This window comes from Helianthus annuus, chromosome 1, assembly GCF_002127325.2.
Source record: "Helianthus annuus cultivar XRQ/B chromosome 1, HanXRQr2.0-SUNRISE, whole genome shotgun sequence".
In the NCBI taxonomy this organism is placed as follows: domain Eukaryota; kingdom Viridiplantae; phylum Streptophyta; class Magnoliopsida; order Asterales; family Asteraceae; genus Helianthus; species Helianthus annuus.
The window spans coordinates 84,748,600-84,767,878 of record NC_035433.2 but is presented as its reverse complement, the minus strand read 5'-3'; positions in this window follow the sequence as shown (position 1 = coordinate 84,767,878).

The following is a 19,279-nucleotide window of genomic DNA, read 5'->3' as shown; positions in this document are numbered from 1 at the left end:
CGTAATCCAGGCCGTCGTTTCTACGTTTGTGCGGATTAGGTTTGTTAAATCCCTAAAAGTTAAACACTTTTTTTTCTAAAAATGTGATTTTTTATAATGTTGTAGGTTGCAAATTGTAATTTCTTTGGTTGGATGGATCCAGAATTGTGCAACTGACTCGGGATCTCATTCCTAGTCTGGTTAGGGGCAGGAACAGGCTTGAAGAATAGTTAAAGGAGAGGGTTGATGAAGCAAAGAAGTGGAAGAAGTACATGTTTGCTAGTTTGGTGGTGTTTGCAACAGTTCTTGTTTTGTTTCTGATCTAAGCTTGGTGGAAGTGATGCATGGTAGAATGTTTTTATGGTAGTATGATGTATGGTAGTCTAATGGATTCCATGTTATATGCATTATGAATGCACCTTTTGTAAAACTCTATTAAGAGAAATTTCCGGTTATAATTAAGATTATTAATGAAGCTTGTTTGTTAAGTTGTGGTATAATGGATGAATGGTATGATGGGTCAAATAATAGAACAATGGGACATTTGTGGCATAATGCAAGAATGGTGTAATTGGTCAAACAATAGACTGGGACATTTGTGGCATAATAGAACCAATAGATTAAACTGCCAAAAGACACAATAGATTAAGTTGTCAAATGACATGCCAAAAGTACCAAACATCCTACATTAGACTAACCTAATCAAAAGACATAACAAAATGGTACCAAAGTATCAATTTACATAACTTATAACATAACAAAGCAACCACAAATTTCCATCAGATTACCCCTTCTTGCACTTCTTTGTTGCCCTGCCCTTTCCATCCTCTGCAACCACCTTCCTTTTGCCTTTCCCACCACCACCAGTTGACTACTTTCGACCAGCACCACCACCAGTTGACTTTTGTCCACCATTACCAACAACTGCTTTTGTACAGGATCTCTTGCTGTGCCCCTTCCTTTTACACTTGCCATATTTCCGGATGGAATTCTTCATAGAAAGCTTGCCTCCCTTTGTCACATCCACCATCTCCACTACAGACTTCGTCCTGTTTTTCTTTGGTCTTCCTATGTGTTTGTGATGTTTAGGAGGTTTCAATGTTGTTGGAAGCACAGACTTTGGCCACATGGATCTTCCATTACAGGTTTAACCTTAAAAATATACACATGTTTCCAATTATCTAACCTGCACAAAGGATGCAACCAACTTTTCAATAGGCCAACTTGTTTACCATTAGTGCCCATGAACCAAATAGTTGCCATAGCATGTCTGCAAGGGATTCTTGTTATCTCCCATGCTCTGCATGTACACCACTTCCTGTCCATATGCACCACACACTAATTCTTCCCACTGACTTGATACTGGTCACCACCATTCCATTGCATAGAGTATCTTGTTGCCCTTTTTTTACAGTCTCCAATAGTTCTTGGGCATGAGGTGTAAGCAACCCTTCTGTAGATGTACAATCATAGATGTCTCTACTTTGAGTACACTTATGGACTGTTTTTAAAGTCTTGACCAACCAAAATTGTCACACCCCAACCGATGGCCGAATCATCGGGGCATGGCACTGAGCGAAACAGATTGTCCAGAAGTCTCCATAACAATTATTATTACTATTCAATTTATATAATACGTCCCATACCGTACCTTAAATAGTAAACAAATTATTACAGATAACATCGAGTCAAATATTCTGTTCCGACAACTCAGATTTAAATATAAAAATTGTTCAAATGCTTCTAGAGACTCGATCTGCAAGATCTACAGACAACTATGCTCTAGACGCTTATTCTAAGCTCGCCTTCCTAGCAGATAAGCATCCTAATTGCCTGTCACATACGTTAAAATAAAGTCAATACATAAAATGTAAAGGTGAGCATACAAGTTTGATAATAGCATAATAGAGTTCGAAATAGTTTACGCATAACCAGCACGTACACAGAGGAAAACGAAGCATGTTAATTATCGACATGGATCTATCGATACCAATGACTGCGGGTTGACTGCCCGAGGCAGTTCGCAATACATGATTACCACCGTAATCCACGCAAGTAATTGTCCTTAACAACCCCCGTGTGAACGGGTGCTGAGTCCAAACTATAGTACGATAGTCGTTAAGGCAGGTAGATAGCATTCCACGTGTAAATATAACAACAAGCATTCATTTAGTCACGTAATACATGCGGTAACGGTTAGCGCTTGAAATAATAGTGTCGTGTGTTCGATTGTGATTTAGAATAAGGAACGTATGTAACACCCAAAAGTGCTAAAAGCAAAAAGGGATCGAGTATACTCATAGTGATTGATGGATTAAAGGGAGCACTTGAGAGTAGGCTTAGCCTGAATAGTTCGATAGCATAACGATAAGCAACGCGTAAAATGTAAACAAGTGTTGGAGGGTCGGACAGCCTGGTCGATCGGACGGTAGGTCCGATCGGATGGCTTGATCGTTCGGTTAACCAGTCCGTTCGAACAGTCTGTCCGGTCGGTCAGTAGGTCGATCGGATGGACTGTTCGAGTGGCTTATTTCTTCCTTTGAGAAGGATGTGTTTGTGTGTGATGGTTTGACCTTTTGAGGTTTTCGTTGTAGTATTTGAAAACAGTGGAGTATCCTTACCTTTCAGGTCGATCGATCGAACGGACCGTTCGATCGGCTGGCTTAACCGATCGGTTAGGTACTTCAACAACAAGTTCTTATCAGGGTGTCACCTGGTCGGATGGCTCGACCGATCGGGTGGCACTCCAACGTGTTGAACAAGTTGAAAAATCAATTAAGTGTTGAAGCATAATATCTCATGATCCGAAGAGTAATTTAAATCAGACCGTAGTCCGATTGAACAGCACTTCGTTCAATACTAGACTTCATGAATTTGTTAAAGTGTGGGGCCATATGCTAGCCGATCGGTTGGCCTGGTCAATCGGCTGGCTTATCCGATCGGCTGGGCTGTCCATTCGGACAGCTAGCCCGATCGGTCAGCTTTCTGACCTGGTCGGCCGGTTCGTTTAACACTTGGCTGTTTTGATTGTTTGACGTTATATAGATGTACTTTGACACGAGTTGAACCGCAGAACCCTCGTCCTTACTTGTTTCTCCTGCTCGGACAGGAATCACCCAAACCCGGCTGGTGGACTGTTCAGAACGGAGTTTAATGTTTAACCCGAAATCGGTGAACCTCATGGATAGAACCCGAATCTTGAACCGCACAACTACTAGGATGATAAGTGATTCGGTTCAAACTCCGTTTCTACCGGTTTGAAGGCATTGAGTGTAAAAGAGTTGAAAGAAAGTTGGAAAAACATTATTTCAATCCTTTTCACCGTGTAAATGTTTAGATCTATGATAAATCTTTGCTTCTTTATGTGGAAATCGGCTAGATCCAAGTGATTCTTGATGGATTTGAGCCAAAAAATCGAGTTCTTCAAGAACACCATTATGACATCATCCTTGAACACTTGAATCTTGATGATTTCACAGTTAAAAAGTAAGATTTGAAAGATAGAAAGGTGTAGGAGTGTGTATAGATCAAGGAAGTACAAAATTTAGGATGAAATCTTACCGGAATCGGAAGGAATCTGAGAAAAGAAGGGGAGCACGAGCTGGTCAGTCAGAGGTTTCCAAAAGTAGAAAGTTTGAAAGTGACAAGGGGTATTTATATGCTCCTAAAAGAGGAAAGGGGCTGGCCGATCGGTCAGGCACCCCGATCGGACAGCCTGTCCGATCGGACAGCAGTCCGATTGGCTGGGCTGTTGGATCGGCTGGGAGCCTGATCGTTCAGCTGCCTGATTCGAGCGTTCGGTGCGACGATTTTCGATATTTCCATTTCGATTGAGGACGATGCGTGTACGATAGAGTTTCCTATTCAAATTACTTTTAATCCCAACCACTATATCTAACATACAATCACCTAAGTCTCGCGCTGTCTTTTCGCCACCAATTATCATAATTCGATTTTGATTGAGTTCGATTGAGTTTCGAGTTTCGATTGATTACCACACATAACATAAAGTAAATGATGTGTGTAAAATGCAACATATAAATCACATCAATTAAGGCATAAAACTAACCCTTTTTAAGTACTAATGTTGGAAAAAGAGTGTTTTTGTCTTCCTTTTGTATTTTCAGGATGAAATGAGCTCAAAATCACAAAAGAAGCAAAAAGACAGCTAATTCTACCATAAATACAAGAAAAGGAACAAAAGTAGACTGCCCGGACCCTCAACGGCACCTCCCAAGGCAAAGAAGAAGGAACAGAGTCTGAACACGCCCCGTGTCCAGCGAACACGGGGGCGTGCCCAGGAAGCAGCAGAAAAGACAAACCAGTAGAAGCTTCCATTGCCCACCACGGGGCCGTGTCCAGCGAGCACGGGGGCGTGGTGAAAGTACAGCAGGCGCATTAATTGTAATTCGCAATTACAATTAATGAAGTGAGAGAATGTCAGACGGGCACGGGGCCGTGTCCAGCGGACACGGGGCCGTGTCCAGCCTTCTGTTCAGCCTATAAATAGAGGAGCTTGGCTTCATTCTCTCTCATCCCTTGGCCCACCACCTCTCTCACACTTCATCCACCACCCACCACCACCATAACACCATCATCCACCACCATCATCCATTGTCCATCATAGAGTGTGTGAGTCGTCTCGGGATCCAAGATTGATCGTAAGAGTTCTTGACAATCAAGGCCATGTTTGCCTAAGTCTCTTACATCACTTGGTGAAGACAAGTGTTTAGTATAATACTTTTTATTTTTAATCTTTTGCACTTTTTATTTGGTTTGTATTAATGACTTTAATAACTAGTTACTTATGTTGAAGGTGATCTTTCCTTATCGTTTGCCCGTGGTGTCTTGGCATTATTTTACTGTCTATATAAAATAAAAGATTTTCACCATTCATATCTCCACGGTCTATATGGAGGTATGTTGGCTACCTGGTCGGAGGTTAAGGGAACGGTTTGGTAAGGGTCTTGCCCTTGTTCAGCGTTTAGAGGTCCTGCTTGGGACCTGGGTCAAATTTAGTAGGATCTCCTTCAATGCCCATAGGTATTGGATGGCGGGGATCCAAACTCTTTGACCCCCTCATAAGTTAACTACTATTAATACTATAACCCGGCTATTTAGGACTGTATCCCTGCTGACTCAGACTACTTAGCCGAGGGTAACGTCACCGCCAGAAGCGGGGCCTACCACAATTTGCATTAATAACTTAATTCATTATCTTTCAATAATCTGACCCTTTAGGATTGTATCCTTGCTGACTCAAACTACTGGGTTGAGGGTAACGTCGCCTTCAAAAGAGGGGCCTACTACAATAACTAAGATAATCTCTTAAACAAGTGCAAAAGTGCGAAAATAATCAAAGGTTATACTAATACACGTGTCGGATCCAAGTGATTCATCTTGTCTATCTGTTTTTATTTTATTTTTATTTTCAGCATTTAGTTAGTTTTTTTTTTTATTTTCTTAGTTTAAAACATTTTTCTAACCTTTTGATTTGATTAGACGTTGAGGATAAACCGGTATTAAAAGCTCTTGTGTCCTTGGACGACCTCGGTATCTTACCAACACTATACTACGTCCACGATGGGTGCACTTGCCCATATGTGTGTTTAGTGTTAGTAAATATCGTGTTTTATAAATTTAAAACTTGGCTAAAAGTGTAAAAAGGGGCTTAAATACTCATCAAAAATATATTACACTACACGCACATCAAGTTTTTGGCGCCGTTGCCGGGGACACAAGGATTTTAAGAAAGCTTAAAATCAACGGCCTAATCAGTTTTTCAAAACTTTTTTTTAAAACGCGCGCATTGTTCTGCATTTTAGTTTAGTTTTGCATTTACAGTAGCCTGAACACGGGGCCGTGCTCACTGAACACGCCCCCGTGCTGCATATTTTTAGAGTAGATACCCAGATACAGAGTCTGAACACGGGGCCGTGCTCGCTGAACACGCCCCCGTGCTCAACGTGACCAGTAAATTTAATTAAAACGCCCAGATACAGTCCCTGAACACGGGGCCGTGTTCACTCAACACGGGGCCGTGTCCAGCTTCTGTTTCCGTCTTTATTTTTGTTTTCTGGTCCCGAGACTCAGTTGTGATCTGTTGAGTGATTCTTATGGATCAATACTCAAGAGGTTACAACTACACCTATGATGAGGATGATAATAGGGGTAATTATTGCACTAATTGTCGTAACGCACGCTCGGTTCAATATAATACTTCATATCAACCATCCAATTCATACAACTACTATGAGGAGCCCAGGTACGAGCCATCAACTTCATACACATCCTATGAAGACCAAAGGTATGAACCTACTCCCTCATACTCATATTTTGATGAACCAAGGTATGAGCCTTCATACTCATACTTTGAAGATTCAAGATATGAACCACCATCTTCATACTCTTACTATGAGGAACCATGGCGTGAACAACCCACCTCATATGAGTACTATGAAGAACAAAGTTTCGACCCTTATCCATCATATACTTACAGTGAAGAACAATGGTGTGAACCATCTACTTCATATGAGTATTATGAGGAACCAAGGATCGAGCAACCGGATTCAAGCTTTGAGGATCCAAATTCTTTCAATCTCACCGAAGTAACTAATAGGATATTAGAACACATTAAAACTATCGAACGTTGCATAAAAGAATCTCGCGCAAGGGAAGAGGAGTCCCGCGCAAGAGAAGAGTTAAAAAATGATAATAACGTAGAGATAGTTGAAAGTGTAAAAATGGAAGAACAAGAAAGTGAAAAACCGACACATGAGTTAAACAACGAAAATGGTGAGTCCGATAATGTTAAAATTCAAGAAGAGTCTAATTTTGAAGAAATTAACCTCTTGTCACCTACTTTCGAAAATCATTGTTTAATAACCCCTCATGCTAAGTTTTTAAAAGAGTTAAACACTAGTGCTAAAATCAAAGACTTAGTAAGTGTTAAGTTAACTAATGATCAAACCTCACTAATAAAAGAAGATCCTTTTGAAATTAACATTACACCGGTTCCATGTTTCTTTCAAAATTCATTTATTAGTAATATCACCATTGATAAAGATCTTTGTGTTAACATAATGCCTAACTACATTTTCGAAAAATTAAGTATTAGTGATTTTGCTCCACTTCAAATACCCATTTTTCTATCCAATCGGAAAGTAATAAAATCAATCGGTGTAGTTGAAGATGTTTTGGTTCAAACAAATCAAATGGTAATCCCAACCGACTTCGTCATCCTAGATGACGCCCCCTTAGTCTTGGGAAAACCTTTTGTACAAACTCATAGAGCTTTGAAAAACCGGAAATTCAACAATCTACCTCTTCAATTAGGGGCATTCAAAAGGAGCATAGATCTTGAGCGCTCAATGAAATATCCTTTTGGCAACAATGACCCCCTAATTGAAGATGAAGCTGAACCACCCGATACAACCAACGAAGAGGACCACTTTGTCGAGGAAGAGATAGCCATAGAACAAACCTTTAAGGTTCTTGATCTAGATGAGCCACAAAATAAGGTGTCTTCTAAAGACCCACCCATTGAGCTCAAAGAACTTCCTAAAGGTTTGGAATATGCTTTTCTAGGCAAAGAAGGTAGTTTACCCGTAATTATTTCATCTAAATTAAGTAATATAGAAAAAGAGAAATTAGTTAACCTACTTAAAAAACACAAAAACGCGATCGCTTGGAAGCTTGTAGATATTAAAGGAATAAGCCCTTCCATGTGCACGCACAAAATTTTAATGATTGATGACTACAAGACGGTAATTCAACCACAACTAAGAGTGAACCCCAATGTTCAAGAAGTGGTTAAGAATGAAGTCATCAAACTACTCGACGCCGGACTAATCTACCCTATCTCCGATAGCCCGTGGGTAAGTCCCGTTCAAGTAGTCCCAAAGAAAGGAGGTATGGCGGTAATAACTAATGAGAAAAACGAATTAATACCAACGAGAACCGTCACAGGATGGAGAGTCTGTATAGATTATAGGCGATTAAATGAAGCGACTAGGAAAGACCACTTTCCTTTGCCCTTCATTGATCAAATGTTAGAAAGATTATCCGGTCATAAATTTTATTGTTTCTTAGATGGTTTTTCAGGTTACTTTCAAATACCGATAGCACCAGAAGACCAAGAGAAAACAACTTTCACATGTCCCTACGGAACTTTTGCATATCGACGCATGCCATTCGGTCTATGTAATGCGCCTGCAACATTCCAACGTTGTATGGTCGCCATTTTCCATGATATGATCGAAAAGACAATGGAAGTCTTCATGGATGACTTTTCCATCTTTGGAGACTCATATGACCAATGCCTCGATAATCTTGAACGAATGCTATCCCGATGTGAGGAAACTAACCTCGCCCTTAACTGGGAAAAATGCCATTTCATGGTAACAGAGGGAATAGTACTCGGTCACAAAATCTCAAGCGAAGGAATGGAAGTTGATCGAGCAAAAATAGATACCATTTCTCGATTACCTCCTCCATCCTCCGTGCGAGCAATCAGAAGTTTCCTAGGACATGCCAGATTTTATAGAAGGTTTATCAAGGACTTTTCAAAAATTTCAAGGCCTCTAACAAAATTACTTGAAAAAGATGCACCCTTCATCTTTGACAAGGAATGCAATCAAGCATTTCTAACCCTCAAGGAAATGCTAGTCAATGCACCTATCATGATAGCGCCAGATTGGAAATTTCCTTTCGAAATCATGTGCGATGCAAGTGACTTCGCTGTTGGAGCAGTCTTGGGACAAAGAAAAGAAAAACATTTCCACCCAATTTATTATGCTAGTAAAACTCTTAATGATGCGCAAGAAAATTATACAACTACAGAAAAAGAATTACTAGCGGTGGTATTTGCTTTTGATAAATTTCGTTCTTATCTTGTTCTTTCTAAAACAATAGTCTATACAGACCATGCAGCCATCAGGTACCTCTTCAAGAAGCAAGACGCAAAACCCCGTTTGATAAGATGGATTCTACTCCTCCAAGAATTCGACATTGAAATCAAGGACAAAAGAGGAGCAGAAAACACTGCTGCAGATCATCTCTCACGCTTAGAAGACCCAGCTTTGGAGACAACCAGAGACGAGCAAATCAACGAGAAATTTCCCACGGAATCCTTGGAAATGATGGAAAGTAGACAAGAACCATGGTATGCCGACTACGCTAATTTCTTAGCTAGCGGTATAGTCACCAAAGGATGGCCACATCATCAAAGAAAAAAATTCTTTGCTGATGTAAAGCATTACTTTTGGGAAGACCCCTATCTTTTCAAAATGTGTGCCGACCAGCTCATCCGAAGGTGTGTCTATGGTAATGAAGCACGAAGAATTCTCCATCATTGTCATGAAGGTCCATACGGAGGACATCATGGTGCCGCAAGTACCGCACGAAAGGTATTTGATTCAGGATTTTACTGGCCGACCATTTACAAGGATGCACAAAACCTTGTAAAGACATGCGATGCCTGCCAAAGAACAGGTAATATTTCTTCCAAAAACGAGATGCCTCAAAATGGCATTCTCGTCTGTGAAATCTTTGATGTGTGGGGACTCGATTTCATGGGACCTTTCCCACCTTCAAAGGGAAACAAATATATACTTGTGGCAGTCGATTACTTGTCTAAATGGGCAGAGGCCGAGGCTCTTCCAACAAATGATGGAAGAGTAGTGGTAAAATTTCTGAAAAAGCTGTTCTCTCGTTTCGGGACACCAAAGGCTTTGATAAGTGATAGAGGTACCCATTTTTGCAATCATCAACTCGAAAAAATATTAACAAGGTATGGGGTCTATCACCGGGTCTCAACGGCATATCATCCTCAAACAAATTGGCAAGCCGAAGTGACTAACCGAGGTTTAAAACGAATACTTGAAAAAACCGTAGGAATAAATAAAAAAGAATGGGCCGACAAATTAGACGACGCTTTATGGGCTTTTCGAACTGCTTATAAAACCACTATAGGCACAACCCCATACAAACTCGTGTATGGAAAAAGTTGTCACTTGCCAGTAGAAATAGCTCACAAAGCCTACTGGGCAATAAAAAACGTAAACTTAGATTTGGAAAATGCCGGTAAAAATCGATTTTGTCAAATAAACGAATTAGACGAACTTAGGAATTATGCATATTCTAACTCCGAAATTTATAAAGAAAGAATGAAAAATTTGCATGATAAATATATTAAATCTAATGAATTTCGGGTTGGAGACCAAGTTCTATTGTTTAATTCACGACTTCGATTATTTCCTGGTAAGTTAAAATCTAGGTGGTCAGGACCTTTTTCCGTCACCCATGTTTTTCCACACGGTGCAGTAGAAATTAAAGCTCGAAATGGGACACCATTTAAAGTCAATGGCCAACGGCTGAAACTCTACCGAGGATCCATTGAGGATGAGGAAGAGGAGATCTCACTTCAGACGGTTAACGAATAAACTCGTACCCGACATGTTACAGGTAAGTGTACGTTTAAAAACCGGTAAATCGTCTAACCATTTTTCGGAAATAAGGGGCATGCACACGAGCAAAATATATATATATATATATATATTTTTTTCAAAAACTTTGCCCGGCACGGGGCCGTGTCCGCTGGACACGGGGCCGTGTCGAGGCAACTGTCGGGATAAAACCCTCTTTTCCTATCAGTTACACCATTCCACACGCCCCGTTTAGCCGAAAACTCTCAGGTTTAAGGCGATTTTCTGCAGTTTTTCAACGTCACCACCGAATCTAACAACGTCAAGGTATGATTCTATCTTCATTAGTAGTTAGATTAGTTACTTGCATGTAGTTAAAACATCAAAAATTGGGGAAAAATCTAGGGTTCTTCATGTTCATCCAGATCGAACTCAAAATTTTTGATGAAATTTGTTAGTAGTAGTTTAGATTAGAGTAGTAGAAAGTAACTAGGCATGTATTGTTGATAGATTTGTCCGATTTCCAAATAAAACCCCAAACCCTTGTTCTTGAATCGAAAAACACGAAATTGAAAGGGTAAACGGTGTGTTTTGGGAAAAATGACACTTAGGGTTTCATTTTCGGGGGAAACCGCCACTGTTGGGCTAAAAATTTTCAGGTTTTCGAAACCGGGGCGAAAAATGGAATTTTTGGGTTACAGACGCCTGGACACGGGGTCGTGTCCGCTGAACACGGGGCCGTGTCCAGCCCACTGTTTGCAGTTTCACTCTGATTTTCCTTGTTTCGTACTAACTTTTTATGTATTCTTTTCAGATGTCGAAATTCACAAGGTTTAACGCAAATGAACTGGACGCTAGGGCACGGTACGAGGTTCTACAAACAAGACCGGAAGAGTACCCAAGGCGGGCGTGTACTGATTTGCTAACCATGGTGAACCAACTTGACCGCTTCAACAACATTGTGAGGGGTCCACTGCATGTCGCATTGACCACCCGACTACGGTCGGTGCATCAATGCACGATGGAGTTCTACAGCACCTTCATTTTCAACTCGAGGCGCGAACCGTTTGACCATGAGGCGGTCGAGTTTCGATGTGGAGGGACCACATTTAGAACCTCCATGGCACAGTTTGGAGCCATCATTGGGCTATATAGTGAAGAGGAAGCGGGGAATGAAGAGAATACAGGGGGATTACGAGACTTGGATGCAACTGAACGCCAAGCCGCATGGGCTCAAATAGGTGAAGGAATCTACAACCCAAGCAGCACCAAAAGCACCAAACTGAGGGACCCGTTATACCGCTACATCCACAGGCTCCTCACGTACTCGCTGAACCAACGCCATGACAGTAGTGGCGTTGTTGGGTTGAAAGATTTGGTTGTCCTTCACTGCATCCACAACCAGAAGCCTCTCGATGTTCCTTACCTCCTACTGCGAAACATGCACTTGAACCGCCTTGCTCATGCTCCTACACCAATCTTTTTCGGAGGATGGGTGTACCGTCTTTTCAAGCACTTCACGAATATCCCAAGGTCCTTCGAAAGGAGTCCATGGTCAGGACGGGTTGATTACCACATTTGCCGAGCCATGAACTTGCTTTATGAAGCGGAGGACGGGACGGTGAGCTTTCAAAGGACGCAAGGCTACGCATGGAACCCGCAGGAGGCTCTAGTTCTTCATGCACCACCTCCCCATTTTCAGTACCCACCCCAAGGCGATGCGGGCCAATCCTCCTCTCAAGGAGGTGGTTTTCCTAACTTTCAAAGTTTACATGATCTTTTGCAGGAAAACCTCATGTGCACAAGGAACACCTACAATCTCGCCAACAACACACACCTCCGGGTTGGAGCTATCGAACGCAACATTAACGATATACAAGATGATATCGGTAGCATCCGGGAGTACATGGCGAGGCACGGGGGTGGAGGTGATGGTAGTGATGAAGACATGGAGTAGGAGGCTTGGAGGAACAAGGGGCTGGTTGGTGATGAGCCCACAGGTTTAAGTGCCCTTCTATCTATCAAACAATTCATGGCCTGCGTGCCATTTGTCGAACAATTTACTTTCTCTAACTACTTTTTATCTTTGTTTTATTTTTACTTTATGTTTGGATGATGCTTGACGATGGTAATTTAGGATGGTTTGTGCTTGTTTGGTTGGTATTTAGTGTTTAAACAGGTGCAATGCAAGGGTTAGAGTGCTAAACATTAGCACTTGCAGCCCCATGATGGAGAAACCGGGAGACAAAACCTATTTTTCAGGCTAACAGACTGTCCACACGGGGACGTGTCCAGCCGACACGCCCCCGTGTTCATCTCCCAGATCTGCTGTTTGGCTACTGACCTGCAATTTTTTTTCTAGACACGAGGTCGTGTCCAGCCGACACGCCCCCGTGTTCACCTACTGTAAGTTATCGTTACTGGCAGTTCACCACGGGGTCGTGTCCAATGGGCACAGGGCCGTGTCCAGCCTGCCAGTAACATAAACCTTTGCTTTTAAATCCACTTTTACACATTCTAATCAACCAAAAACATTATTTTTGGACACATTGAGGATAATGTGTAATTTAAGTGTGGGGGGGATGCTAAAACCTTGAAATTTTGCAAAATCCTAAACACAAGCCTTACACAAAACTCTATTGGAACCGCTAAACACCCCAAATTTTTTCAAAAACTTTTTCATTTTTTTATTTACTTGTCTTAGTTTAAGTTGGGAATAACAAGTTCTAAAAAGGTTATATTTTTACAAGTTTACAACCGATAGCGTCGTGATAAAAAAGAACCAACATAAGAAAATTATGAAACGGTATAACAAGTCTAGTTAAAAATTCGATCATATATGCTTGGTCACATTAAAAACCTATTCCCACAAAAGTGAGTTTTGAGCCTTTATTGAGCATAAAAATACACATATTTAGATTAAATGCTCATTTTTCGTTTCTTGTGTGAATAGCCGCTCGGTCTTTACAAATCTAGAACTTGCCACGACGATACATTCCCGGTCCTTACCAACTTAAACCCAAGTAAGTAAATGATGGAGGCATTAGGACTAACCATTTTTTTTTTCAAAACCATTATTTTTCATTTTTTTTACCTACCCAAAATCCCCCTAGATAGCCCCTTTGAGCCTAAACCTTTTATTTCATTACCCCAAAACCCTTTTTACCCACAAAAAAAAAACCTTTTTAATTTTTTTTTTATTTTAGTAACAAGTTCGCTTTTTCGTAAACTCACCTTTTTATGTGACGTTTAAAAAAAAAATGATGATGATGAAGTCAAAAACAAACAAAAGCTACAAAAGCTTGTTTGGAGAAATACTTCAAAATAAAAAGTCACTAAAAACAAGGTACTTCACGAAAACCGACGCTTGTTACGATTTTCGCCCTTTTTACTAACCACTAACCAACCACCCACCTTTAAACCCAAGCCTTCACCCCAAAATTCCTCTTGATATTTACAAAGGTAAAAAGTTAAAAAGGAGGAGGATTGATTGCTTGGCAAGCCTATGGAAGACGTAAGTTCCGTGCCGCTCTCGAGTGATTCACTAAAATATACACCTTCGGCCGAGTGTTGAGTGATCTCCCGTGAGGTATGTGAACTTGTATATATATGGAATTTTAATAAGGTATGCTATGCCCAAATAAGTAATTCATCTTATGAAAAGTTCAAAATAAATCATAACGAATAGGATTGTAAATAAATAAAAATAAAACCTATAAAAACCTTGGATTCCCGACACTCTAGGACAAGCTAAAATTTTTTTTCTCTTCTACCTATTCCATTTGGGAGTGTAAGCCACATTTAAAGAGTTTTGCTTGAGGACAAGCAAAAGTTCAAGTGTGGGGGTATTTGATGTGTGTAAAATGCAACATATAAATCACATCAATTAAGGCATAAAACTAACCCTTTTTAAGTACTAATGTTGGAAAAAGAGTGTTTTTGTCTTCCTTTTGTATTTTCAGGATGAAATGAGCTCAAAATCACAAAAGAAGCAAAAAGACAGCTAATTCTACCATAAATACAAGAAAAGGAACAAAAGTAGACTGCCCGGACCCTCAACGGCACCTCCCAAGGCAAAGAAGAAGGAACAGAGTCTGAACACGCCCCGTGTCCAGCGAACACGGGGGCGTGCCCAGGAAGCAGCAGAAAAGACAAACCAGTAGAAGCTTCCATTGCCCACCACGGGGCCGTGTCCAGCAAGCACGGGGGCGTGGTGAAAGTACAGCAGGCGCATTAATTGTAATTCGTAATTACAATTAATGAAGTGAGAGAATGTCAGACGGGCACGGGGCCGTGTCCAGCGGACACGGGGCCGTGTCCAGCCTTCTGTTCAGCCTATAAATAGAGGAGCTTGGCTTCATTCTCTCTCATCCCTTGGCACACCACCTCTCTCACACTTCATCCACCACCCACCACCACCATAACACCATCATCCACCACCATCATCCATTGTCCATCATAGAGTGTGTGAGTCGTCTCGGGATCCAAGATTGATCGTAAGAGTTCTTGACAATCAAGGCCATGTTTGCCTAAGTCTCTTACATCACTTGGTGAAGACAAGTGTTTAGTATAATACTTTTTATTTTTAATCTTTTGCACTTTTTATTTGGTTTTGTATTAATGACTTTAATAACTAGTTACTTATGTTGAAGGTGATCTTTCCTTATCGTTTGTCCGTGGTGTCTTGGCATTATTTTACTGTATATATAAAATAAAAGATTTTCACCATTCATATCTCCACGGTCTATATGGAGGTATGTTGGCTACCTGGTCGGGGGTTAAGGGAACGGTTTGGTAAGGGTCTTGCCCTTGTTCAGCGTTTAGAGGTCCTGCTTGGGACCTGGGTCAAATTTAGTAGGATCTCCTTCAATGCCCATAGGTATTGGATGGCGGGGATCCAAACTCTTTGACCCCCTCATAAGTTAACTACTATTAATACTATAACCCGGCTATTTAGGACTGTATCCCTGCTGACTCAGACTACTTAGCCGAGGGTAACGTCACCGCCAGAAGCGGGGCCTACCACAATTTGCATTAATAACTTAATTCATTATCTTTCAATAATCCGACCCTTTAGGATTGTATCCTTGCTGACTCAAACTACTGGGTTGAGGGTAACGTCGCCTTCAAAAGAGGGGCCTACTACAATAACTAAGATAATCTCTTAAACAAGTGCAAAAGTGCGAAAATAATCAAAGGTTATACTAATACACGTGTCGGATCCAAGTGATTCATCTTGTCTATCTGTTTTTATTTTATTTTTATTTTCAGCATTTAGTTAGTTTTTTTTTTTATTTTCTTAGTTTAAAACATTTTTCTAACCTTTTGATTTGATTAGACGTTGAGGATAAACCGATATTAAAAGCTCTTGTGTCCTTGGACGACCTCGGTATCTTACCAACACTATACTACGTCCACGATGGGTGCACTTGCCCATATGTGTGTTTAGTGTTAGTAAATATCGTGTTTTATAAATTTAAAACTTGGCTAAAAGTGTAAAAAGGGGCTTAAATACTCATCAAAAATATATTACACTAAACGCACATCAGTAAACACGCACAAGTAACACATAAGACACACACACACACGTATACTAACACTAGAATTCGCGTAATTCGAGTCTCGAGTTCGACGATGATTAGATTAGCTCGATTATTGATTAATTGACTTTATCGCATTGTTACTTCCTATCATTCACAGTCGTTTAGCGTTTCGCGTTGATTTGATCACTCGATTACTTTGATTAATAACTCTTACTCCACATAATACAACTAACGTAATCGCAAACATAAAGCAGACTAACTATGGTCAAAGGAGTCAATCTTGACTTTGACTTTGACATTCGGTAACACGGGGTGTTACAGCCTCCCCTTGTTTAGGGAATTTCGTCCCGAAATTAGGCTGAAAGCTGCACAGCACCGTGCATTACCTTTTGCTACTTTCTCTCTCTAGGCTCTCACCTGAACAACTGTGGGTACTTTGCCTTCATGTCGCTTTCGAGTTCCCAAGTGAACTCTGCGCCTCGTTTTCCTTCCCATCGGACTTTCACAATAGGAATGCGCGAGCGCCTGAGTTGCTTGGTTTGGCGATCCATGATTTCGACAGGCTTCTCCACGAAGTGTAGCGTTTCGTTTATTTGAAGGTCATCGAGAGGTACAATCAAATCATGCTCAGCCAGGCATTTTCAGAGGTTTGACACATGGAAAGTCGGATGGACGTTACTGAGTTCCTCCGGTAGTTCGAGTCTGTAGGCGACTTTTCCGAACCTTTCCAGAATCTTAAAAGGTCCAACATATCGAGGCGCTAGTTTCCCTTTCTTGCCGAATCTGACCACACCCTTCCAAGGTGATACCTTTAGGAGTACGTAGTCGCCAACATCAAATTCCAGGGGCTCGACATCTTCTTCCATATAGGGCCTCGAATGGTGCCATCTGGATGCTGGTATGATAACTGTTATTGTACGAGAATTCGACTAACGGCAGGTATTTGTTTCAATTACCACTGAAGTCTATGACACACGCACGGAGCATGTCTTCAAGAGTACGGATCGTTCTTTCAGTCTGTCCGTCGGTTTGAGGATGGAATGCGGTACTTAGGTTAAGCGACGTACCGAGAGCTGCTTGAAACGTTTCCCACAATCGCGACGTAAACCGAGCATCACGGTCAGAGATGATGTCACGAGGCGTACCATGATTACAAATGATCTCGTCGGTGTAGATTCGGGCTAATCGTTCCACCTTGTAGTCTTCTCGTATTGGCAAAAAGTGGGCTGATTTGGTCAAACGACCAATGACAACCCAAATGCTGTCGTGACCTGATGACGCGGGTGGAAGCTTGGTTATGAAATCCATAGCTATACTCTCCCACTTCCATATAGGAATTGGCGGTTGTTCGAGTAAGCCAGAGGGTCTTTGATGTTCAGCCTTGACACTAGCACAAGTCAGGCATCTTCCGATATAGAGAGCGATATCCCTTTTCATACCCGGCCACCAGTACTTGTAACGAAGATCCTGGTACATTTTATCGGCACCGGGATGAATAGAATACCGAGATTTGTGGGCTTCATCCATTAAAATCTTTCGTAATTCGGTTCGCTTAGGGATCCAAATTCGGTCTAGAAAATAGAAGATCCCATTCGATTTGCTTACAAGCTGAGATCCATCGTGATAGATTCTTTCCTTCTCAAGGTGCGTTCATTAAAGCAAGCATGTTGGGCTTCGCGGATGAGGGTTTCGAGATCGTGTTGGGCTTGGGTATTACGAGTACTAAGCAAATAACTCTGCCTACTGAGCGCGTCGGCAACGACATTTGCCTTGCCTAGGTGATAACGAATCTTGCAGTCGTAATCGTTGAGGAGTTCTACCCATTGGCGTTGACGCATATTGAGTTCTCTCTGGTTAAAGATGTGTTGTAAACTCCTGTGATCGGTGAAGATCATACACTTGGTACCATACAGATAGTGTCGCCATATCTTTAATGCAAAGACAACCGCGCCTAGCTCGAGATCATGGGTTGTATAGTTCTTCTCGTGGATTTTGAGCTGTCGAGAAGCGTAAGCTATAACCTTGTCCCGTTGCATGAGAACACAACCAAGACCAAGGTTGGAAGCATCACAATAGACAATGAAATCGTCGTTCCCATCGGGCAATGAGAGAACAGGAGCATTGCAAAGCTTATGCTTGAGGGTTTGGAAAGCAGATTCTTGTTCGATTCCCCAAACAAAAGACCTGTCTTTATGCGTAAGAGCGGTAAGCGGCACAACGATCTTAGAGAATCCTTCGATAAATCATCGATAATAGCCCGTTAATCCGAGAAAAGAACGGACTTCAGACGGGTTCTTTGGCGTAATCCGGCTCTTAACTGCTTCAATCTTCGCAGGGTCGACATGGATACCTTGACTATTCACGATGTGACCCAGAAACTGAACCTCTTCTAACCAGAATTCGCACTTGGAGAACTTGGCATAGAGTTGGTTCCCCTGGAGTAACTCGAGAACCAAACGTAGATGTTACGCGTGTTCGGCTTTCGATTTGGAATAAATCAAGACATCATCGATGAACACGATGATGAAACGGTCAAGATAAGGCTTACACACGCGATTCATCAGATTCATGAAAACCGCGGGTGCGTTGGTTAAACCAAAAGGCATAACAACGAACTCATAGTGGCCGTAGCGAGTGCGGAAAGCGGTTTTGGGTATATCTTCTTCCTAAAGACGTAGCTGATGATAGCCTGAGCGTAGATCGATCTTCGAAAAACACGTAGCACCTTGCAGCTGATCAAACAAATCGTTGATGCGAGGTAGAGGGTATCGGTTCTTGATGGTTAACTTATTCAATTCCCGATAGTCGATACACATCCTGAATGACCCATCCTTCTTTTTGACGAAAAGGACTTGTGCGCCCCAAGGAGAGGTGCTCGAGCGAATAAAGCCTTTTTCAAGTAACTCCTGGAGTTGGTTCGAGAGTTCCCGCATTTCGGATGGCGCGAGCCGATATGGGGCTTTGGCTACGGGGTTAGCTCCAGGAATGAGGTCGATACGGAAGTAAATATCACGACTTGGTGGTAGTCCAGGAAGATCATCAGGGAACACCTGAGGAAATTCACGGACCACAGGGACGTCTATGATTTCTGTCTTCCTTTTCTTTTCCTTCTCCGCTACTACGATGTTAGCCAAGAAAGCTCTGTACTCCTTGCGGAGATACTTGCTAGCTTGGACACAGGACATGAGCTTGAGACCTTTCGAAGCAGTTTCACCGTACACACACAATAAATCACCATTCGCGAGCGAAAATCGAATCATCTTGTCGAAGTTCACAACTTCAGCATGGTTTTCGCGAAGAAAGTCCATGCCTACTATGATATCAAAACTTCCT